Source organism: Rutidosis leptorrhynchoides, chromosome 2 (genome assembly GCF_046630445.1).
Source record: "Rutidosis leptorrhynchoides isolate AG116_Rl617_1_P2 chromosome 2, CSIRO_AGI_Rlap_v1, whole genome shotgun sequence".
NCBI classification, from domain to species: Eukaryota; Viridiplantae; Streptophyta; class Magnoliopsida; order Asterales; family Asteraceae; genus Rutidosis; species Rutidosis leptorrhynchoides.
The window spans coordinates 98,791,327-98,799,820 of NC_092334.1; positions in this window are offsets into that span (position 1 = coordinate 98,791,327).

Sequence of the window (8,494 nt, forward strand, 5' to 3'; positions counted from 1 at the left end):
TTATGGAGTATAAATCCCTGAATTACAGCGATCTTATTATAAGTGTATATTTTCGAAATGCATATGATTTAGGTAATGTAGTTTGATAATTAATTTATATTTTTCTGAACGGTCAATTTTATTAGATTTCTAGCAAATAATTAGAAGCAAACAATCTATATATTTATATAAAATAGAGTTTAAAAAACATGACATGTCATTAGCACCTTAATTGTAGCTAATTGTGACAAGTGAAAAATTCACATATCTCTTCCATAATTATCCAAAAATTAAGGAGCTAAATAATATTTATTAATTTAAAATTATTACTTAAATGGAATTAATTAATAATACCGTATATTTTTTCGGCGAAAATAAGAATATATATATAGAACCATAAACAAAATCGAGAAACCATTCATTAAAATAACAACCGTATATAAATTGAATAGAGTTTAAGCTTTAATTCATTCCTTTTATAAAGCTTAAAAAATCAAAAATGCTTGGAAAAATCAAAATCAACTTCACCTTTTTTAACAAACGAATGTACCCCATTTATCTAATTGTTGTCAACACATATCCTTCTTATCTAATTATTGTTTAACAAAATAGGTGATAGATGTATATGTTCAGCACTCATCCTTCTTATCTAATTGTTTTTACGTTGTATCTTGTATAGAGGTGATTTTAAGACGTCCTTTAAGATAGTAACGCTACAATAAATAAGGTAATTCATAGTGATATTAACCAAAATGCAAAATATGTTTTTTTTTTCTTTGAATTTCTAAGGGCACATAATGTGCATATTATGCTCCTGTACGCCTAAAATGTGGTATTTGAAAACATGCTTACACTCTTTTATTATAAGTGGAGTTTTATAGTGTCTAAAATCACACACAAAAAAAAAAAAAAATACTGTTTGGGATCATAGTAGACGATAACTGAAGGAATATATATAACAATAGCAAAAAAATGTCAATTTTAACCCGTTACCATTTCAAAGACTAACTGATATGACATATTGAAAATAGAATATTTATCCAAATTAACTATACTTCAAACTATTGGTTCAATATATGCCCAACTTTAAACGCTATCACAAACATAATCTAAAAATGAACATCAAACGTCGTAAAAGAACTGACTCATTTGAAACGGTTTTTGAGTAGCCGTGCAACGCACGGGCTCAAAACCTAGTAAATAACAAAAAACACACAACGATTACAGTTGTGACTTCAAAGCCAATTAATTCACGAGATATTATCTTTACATTTATAAGTCAACAAAAATAATATAAAAATAATTCATTTATATTTATATCTATCTTTACATCTACAAATCAACAAAAATACTATAAAAATATTTATATCTATACTAGAAAAAGTGTGAGGCGCAGTCCAAACAACTCACAAATCTTTGTTCTAATTATAGACTGCAAAATATATATAATGAATAAGTTTGTTATAGTCCAAACTTGTTATGTATAGTACTTTTGAGGGAAAAGAAAGTAGTAAAACAACAATATCTAGAGACTTAAATGTTTACCAAACCTTTTAATTTTAGTATATAGGTTAATATTATACATAAAAACAAATATAATGCTGGTAGTGTAAAGTTAAAATTTGGTTGTGGCACCCTTAACATAAAAAATTGAAAATTGCTTCATCGTTGATCTAAAAAGTCTTTAATACATGAAAGTAGTAAGCAGGAGTTAAATGAGGAATGTTATTGTACTTTGCAAAAATGTTTAATTATTAGATTAGATTTCAAGTCCATGTAATTGAAAAAATTGAAATAGGTTTATGTAAGTAACTTCATATGTGTTTATAAAACAGGTTATAACCAGGCGTCAAAAGTTTAGGTTAGATGAAGTGGCGCAAGGCTCTGACGCTCCTGATGCCCCTAACCCAGCGTCAGATCTGACGCTCTCGAGGCGTCAGTCATCATTCTGACAGGGAAAACATCATTCATATGTGTTTTAAGAATGTTAAATGTAGTCTAAGGGTTTATTGCAAAAAAATGTTAATTTTTTATATTATAACGTATTTTTCATACTTAATTAATTAGGTAGTCAATTTATTTATGAAATATATAATTTTATATTTAAAATATTAACTTTATAATTAATGCTTAACCATAGCTTATGGGACTATAGTTATCATTTTTCTTATAATATTTATATAAGCGAATTAACCTTATTATTTCAAGAGTTAAGTTAGTGTTACAAGTGTATACTAGTCTCCCAATCTAAAAAAACTGTTTACCTTGTTATTTTTATTTGTCTTAAAAACATGGTCCAATAAACATTGTCATTTACTCTAAACTAGTGAAATGACCAGTGGAACCACCAGATTGTTTAAACGAAACAGTTTAATTATATATTTTAGGTATTAAGTGAATGTAAATGCTAAAGTCATTTAGTTTAATGACCCGTGAAATCACGAATTTCGACTATCAAACTTGTCGTTTTTTTTTACAATGAAACATTTATTTCGCATACATATGTAACGTAATTAATCTCGTAAAGTGAACACATATTTGAATATTAATAATAATATAATTATAATTATAATATAATGGGATTGTCTAATGTGTGCCCTAAAGGCATACAATAAGAGCATTATTGCATCTAAAATTATTATTACATGTTTTTTTTTTAAATTTACCCTTAATCTTATCACTTTTATTAACTCAATTTAGGGGCAAATATGGAAAATCATGAAAAACAACATGGCGAAACATTAGAAATTATTGTCGGAATATAAATTATGACATGTAATAATGGTCTTATCATGTGCCCTTAGGGCACATGTTAGATATTTCCCAATATAATTATAACTATAATATAATTATAATTATAATAAATAATAATAATAATAATAACAATAATAATAATAATAATAATAATAATAATAATAATAATAATAATAAAGTTTGCTTAAAAATTGAGTATTTATATTTTTAATAATAATTATTAGTAATAACAAATGCCTCTTGAACTTTTAAAAAAAAAATTAATATAGAATTATTATATGAAGGTTATACAATATGCTTCAAAGTTTGTACATGTGTTCATGAGGTGTTTTGTAAAGGTTTGTAAAATTTAGTTTAAAGTTTGTACATATGGTCATGGAGGTGTTTTATCATAAGATTATACATAATGCTTCAAATATTGTACATTATGACGACCCAAAAATTTCTGAACAAATTTAAACCTTATCTTATTATGATTTTGACACGATAAGCAAAGTTTGTAATGTTGAGTCTCGAGAACTTTGGAACACTTTACAGGAATGCATTTGCCCTATAACTATTTCCGACGATTCACGAACAATTGTGTGTAAATAAATATGTATATGTGTGTATATATTAAATTGTATTAATATAGTATCAATTAATCATGTGATTTATACATGTAAAGTATTTTACAAAAAATGCAAAATATTATTAAGATATATATATATATATATATATATATATATATATATATATATATATATATATATATATATATATATATATATGAATTCTGTACACAACTAATATTATATGTATGTTGTAATATATCTAATGCATATAAATATTAAATATTCAAATGTATTATTATAGGTATTTCATAACTAATAAAATTTAATATTTTTATAAAATTTAATTATGATTTAAAATATAGTTATTATATTACTTTAATTATTAATATTGATATCAGCATTATTAATAGTGTATATATATATATATATATATATATATATATATATATATATATATATATATATATATATATATATATATATATATATATATTGTGACGCCCCGTACAAAATCATCGTGTACGGTACAACAACAACAGGATCATTACAATGTCAAACACTATATGCTGTTTGAAAACCAGTTTTGCATTCATGAACAGATAACGTTTTACAAAAGATGAATAGGAAACATTAACATGAGTACATGATACCAAGGTCATTACAAAGCTATTGTTTTGAAAATAACATAAGTTGGGAATGCAAAGTAAAAGTTTCATGCTTGAGACATCTCTAAGTAATGCAGCGGAAGTCTAACACAGCAAGTCTGTAACAGCAAGTCTATACACCGAGACTAGAACAGCAAGGCTAACAGCAGAAGCAACAACGTCTAAACACCTGAGAAATACATGCTTAAAAAGTCAACACGAATGTTGGTGTGCTATAGTTTGTTTGTATTCAGTAATGTAATGTAATGTAGGCCACGAGATTTCAGTGCTTCAAACAAGCGTTTCAAATCAGTAATTCAAATCAGTATGATAAAGTATATGTATAACCGTGGGCACTCGGTAACTAACTTAACGTTTATACCCCCTGAAAGTACACTTGGCAAGTGCGTATGTCTACGAAGTATTAAACACTCGTTAAATGCTAGCGCGACTAGCCCGAGTGGGGATGTCAAACCCTATGGATCCATATCTAAGATTCGCGTTCATGGTTCAAAAACCAATGATTAAACGTTACCGAGCTAAAGGGAATGTTTATGCCGTTGTATAACCCACACATATATAAGTTTAAGTACTCGTGCCTAGTATGTAAAACATAAAATCCGCATGTATTCTCAGTTCCCAAAATAAGTTAAAGTAAAAAGGGAATGCTATAACTCACAGTGATAAAAGCGGTAAAGTCGGTAATGAAAGTACGCAAGTAGTAAGTCGGTCCGAAAGGTCGTCAACCTAAATCAAGGGTTACTAGGTCAGTAGGTTGTTTTTATAAATTCTAATAGTGCATAAAATAAGTTTAAGTGTCATCATCATCATCATTCATCATCATAAAAGCTAAGTAAGTTCGACAAGAATAGAGATCGAAACAATAGGCTGACTTCGGTCAGCTGCTGCGACCTCTACGTAAATCGAAAAGATGCATAGACAGTGGCTATGGCTCCGTATGTGAGTCCCCTAACCGCTGACCAATTTTCAGAACCTAACTCGTCTTCGTTTGACCGTGGCGACGGTTTAAGTGCGAGTAGGTCAGAAATTTCAGCACAACGTTAATAGGGTGTAGTGACTCTCGGAGGGCCATAAATCCTAAACCGTAACTCGGATTAAGACGAGGCTTAAATGGAAAATCATCTACTCGAACTGAACTAACTGAAAATAAACTTTCCAGTAGCCCAGGTGGTCTGATCAGATACGAAAATCAGTGTACAAGTGCTCCGGTGAGGTTCTTGGTGCTTGATGCTCATCACGGTTCTCATCCTTGATGCTTGTAGCTTCAAGTGTACAACTCGTTGATGGTTTAGCATCACTTTTGACCAAGATTCTACCATCAATACACAATATGTTAAGACCAAGTGGTAACACAACTCATTTAAGAGTCTTAGATGGATGATGAACCAAGGTTACATCATATCCTTAGTCTTAACACAATTACAAGTCCTATTTACAAACAAAGTTACAAACTTTACATCAATCAAACAAGTATGAACATGATCCAAGTCAAAAGAGGTGATGGAACCCTAAGCTAGAGAGCTTGGATCCCTTTCACACAATTTATAAGGTCACAAAGCTAGAAAGCTTGAACCTTTAGTATTCTTGAAGATCTTGAAGCATAAAGCTTGGATCTTTAAGATATATGAAGATAACAAACAAAAGTTTGAATCTTTATCACAAAATAACAAGATTAAAGTAAAAGAAAGATGAATCTACAAAGTTGGTGAAGATTCAAAGCTAGAAAGCTTGAATCTTCCATGTTCTTGAAAGATTCATGCTTGAATCAACAAGATATAAGCAAGATCAAAGCTAAAAGGAACTTTGATCTCCATAATATGATGATGATGGCCACGTAAATGAAAGGAAAAGAAGAAGAAAAATAAGACTTACAAGCAATACTAGAAAGGGAAGAAAGAAAGAACAAGTGTGTGTGAAAACCAAATGAGCAAGTGATTTGAATGAGAGGTAAATGGCTAGTATTTATAAGCAAGGAATTTGACAAGGATTGATGACATGGACAAGGGCTAGTATTTATAAGCAAGGAATTTGACAAGGATTGATGACATGGACAAGGGCTAGTTAATTGGGTGACTAGCTAGAGTAGGGTGAGCTTGAGCCCAACAAGGTAGAAAGTCCAACACGACTAACTATTGTGCATAATTAAATTACTACGCGTAATTAAGCATCCAAAAACCCAGGTAATTATTATTATAAAATAATAATTAATATTTCGCAGTCATAATATTCCGATTATGACAAAAGTTAAACGTGCGCGCAAGTTCGCGGTTTATTCGAAACGTCAAATAACACTAACGGTTATAAAGGCTTCCAATGATCAAGTTATGTATCCTACGTACTCTAAGGCACGTTTTAACATATAAATGGAAGTAAACCACGTAAATCAAGTTTCCAGAGTATAAAGTAACACAGTACGCACAAATACGCAGTTTCGCAAAAACACAAGGCACAAAAGCAAGTCGAAAAAGCCGGGTCGTTACATTACCCACCTGTTAATGGAAATTTCGTCCCGAAATTTGAGGAGTGACAAAAAAAATGGTACCGTATTTAAATAAGAAGTAGCGTATCAAAGTTCCGAAAGATTCGTGGGCTAAAAAGTGAGCTATTTACCTTGAAAGGTACTCTGGCGTATAAAAGTAAGAATAGGTATATGCTATTAATTAAGTCTCTTAGGAGATCAACAAATTGATTTCGTTTCTGGTTAACAAGAGTATGTTGTTTGAATATATCCACAAAAGAAAAGATGATGTTTTTAGCCTTATAGGCATCTTTAGTAAGCTGGATGCATGAAATACATCATGAATGTTACTAAACTCATCTAAAATATTGAGCGCTTATGTCGCAATACAAAGCTGACAGGTAGGATGGAAAACATGGTGATCATAACCATGCGATTTGATGTCTGGATAGTGTTAGCCACGGATTTTACTAACCCCTTGATTTCGGAAAGAGACCATAGGCATAAAGAACTCGATATTTAAGAACGTTTCATTTAACTATATGAATTGAAACTTTTGCTGAAAGTGAATAATCGGACTTATATGCAATGCAAGCCATAATTATCTATAGTGCCTTCAGGACGGTCTGAACGAACAATGAAGGATATCACCCAGTTTACCATACTGCAGGTGAACTTATCCTTAGATGGAATGAAAGAACAGTTTCATAATGTAACTTTATCCTTTCAGTTACATGTTGAAGTTAGGGTTAACATTAACTAGAACAACATATAGTTGCAACCAACGAAGAAAGGAATGTGTAGAGTAACCATATCCGTATTACAGATGTTTTATGCAGTCCCTTCCAAGAGGATAACAAGATTCATAGATTCCTAAAGTATGTTACTTTACATTTCTGAAAGAGAATCACACGAAAGGTGTGATCTTTGAACCAGGGTGAACTCTTCGAGCGGTTTGTTCTGAATTTATCCTTATACTTAAGGAGATGCGCGGACAAGAAGATACGTGGACCCTTGGTCGTAAAGAACGGTTTACTCTAAGTGAAAAGAATCTCAAAACGATTCCTTGTACCTCAACCTACTAATTCATAGAGATGATTTTTACAAGGATGTTGCGATTAGCCGTGAAATATTGAGAATAGAAACCCACCTAGTGCCCTTCCTACAATGGGGTGACCATTGAGTGTACCTCAGAAAACTGATTTATCGGCCCGCGATTTTGCCATGTTTAACCTTAAAAGGAACATTTTTCGAGTACAAAGACTTCCTAACAAATTTTTTTTTATAAATCTGCCACCCAAAGTGGCTCAAGCATTTTTAACAAGGATTTTAATAGTAAGCTTCATCCCTAACGGAGGGAGAGAAGAAGTGTGATCCCTACATGGTGTAGTCTAATACGGAAACCTTTAATAAAATCAACCGAGGAAGTTTTGAAAAACCTTTAAACGTTTGATGCGACAACATAAATGGAACGAAGTTCTTGGTAAATTTAGAAGTATGTATAACGAGTACCATTTGCACAAAAATATTTGACTTAAAACAACTCAATAAAGGAGCGATTTTTAATCATCTTGAAGGTATAACTTAGTATGTACTAACCCAAAATAAGTAAGGGTAAATTTATACATATATGATTTTATAAATCGCGTAAGTGATAGAAAAGTTTTTAGTACTTTCATTTGTCCATAAATCTCGTGAGGACCGCACAAATAAGCAACGTGTAAATCAACGTGTAAAAATTTTGATAAACATAGTTTTTCGTATTTCAGAGGTTACGAGTTGAAAAAGGTCGAGTGAAAAATCTTTGAATCATCGGTTGATATGTTACTAGGTAATGAAAACTAATGAATTAAATGTAGTTTTGATGATTATCCGAACTTAAGTCTTTGGCCCAAAAATGTTTACGTCCGAAGCCGTTGCTAAAAAGTGAGGTATGAAGGATAGAGCATGAGGATGAGAAGTTAATCGCTTCTTGACTTTGCAGAATGCCACACAGGTTATGGCTAATATTAAAGTCAGAATACTAATGATGTTAATATCGCTAGATGAGAATTTCCTTGGAATAGGTCAGGACTTTGAGTTAT